The sequence below is a fragment of the Microtus ochrogaster genome, linkage group LG9 (genome assembly GCF_000317375.1).
Source record: "Microtus ochrogaster isolate Prairie Vole_2 linkage group LG9, MicOch1.0, whole genome shotgun sequence".
Classification (NCBI taxonomy): Eukaryota; Metazoa; Chordata; class Mammalia; order Rodentia; family Cricetidae; genus Microtus; species Microtus ochrogaster.
The window spans coordinates 16,537,025-16,538,275 of record NC_022034.1 but is presented as its reverse complement, the minus strand read 5'-3'; the positions used below and the strand labels follow the sequence as shown (position 1 = coordinate 16,538,275).

Genomic DNA, 1,251 nt, shown 5'->3' with positions numbered 1-1,251 from the left:
CATTTAAAGTAACTTATGTTCATATGATTTCAGGGTTGACTGGTATTGGATGACTAACTAGGTCCTCATCGTTGGGAAGGCTAATTTACCCTCTCTCAGTATTCTTTAGTTGTCTGTAGGGGTTTTTGTTTGTTTGTTTTTTGATTTTTGGCTATGGCTGGGACCCTATGATGTTTTTTTTCTCTTTCTCATTAGCATGTCTCCTGCTATTTTTTCAGGTCTTATATAGACAGCCATATTAGTAAGGCATCATGAGTGTAGCTCTCCTGTTATTTCTAGGAGACACAGTCTTTCAGCAGGCCTCCTGGTCCTCTGGATCTTACAATCTTTGGCCTTATCTTCCTTGAGGTTTCATGAGTCCCAGGTACAGGAGCCGTGCTGTAGATGTATTAGTTAAAGCATGGTGCCCCGTGATCAGCTGATACATGCATTTTCACCAGCTATGGATTTCTCTAACACTCTCCACTTTCTGCCAAGAGAGCATTCCTTAGTGAGGAATGAGAGCAACACTTACCTGGAAATGTAAGGGTAAGTTTTAGAATGTTTTAGGAATTATGCTGATCTAATAAAGTGTTATCTATGATCTCACTAGCTCTGGGTAGTTGAGAAATGATGTTGCTCTCTCAGTGGTGGGATGAAGGTCATCTGAGATGATGTTCTTAAGAAGAAGTGTGACTTCATTGTCTCGGGTGGTCTGGATGTCTAGGAAGGTGTGTTTCAATGACACCTCCACTTTTTTTTTAAATTTATTTATTTATTAAGGATTTCTGCCTCTTTGGACCGCGAGGGGACACCTCCACTTTTGCTGAATGACCATCAGGTGTTCACTTTGCTCTTTGCCAGGCAACATGGCAACTGTAACCTACGTATAGAAATTGTCCCCAGCCTTGAGGACTAGGAAATAGGACTGATCATGCTACCTAGGATGACATTTGCCATGCAAAACACTACACGCTTCTTTGTGCATCCTGTATCTGTTCAGTGGCCATAAGATGAACAAAAACTTTGTACTCATTGACTACATCTGTTAGTTATTCTTCTTTTCTCTTGAAATTGTATGTGGAATTGAAATACTATTTATTAAAAAGATCTTTTCATTTGCAAGAATGTGGGGATATCTTAAGACCATTGTGCTAAGTGTCAGAGAAAGAAAAATGGCTACTGTGGGAACTAGCGTTGTCTGATTCCCATTAGTTAGGAGAAATTGTTGGGGTTGATAAACTCGATTAGCTAATATTTCTTCTCTCTCTC

At 39.8% G+C, this 1,251-nt stretch overlaps 1 protein-coding gene across 2 annotated transcripts in view; it reads left to right on the top strand.

The window, feature by feature from the left end:
* Positions 1-1,251, top strand: part of Esr1 (estrogen receptor 1) — a 377,923-nt gene that overhangs the window by 162,789 nt on the left and 213,883 nt on the right.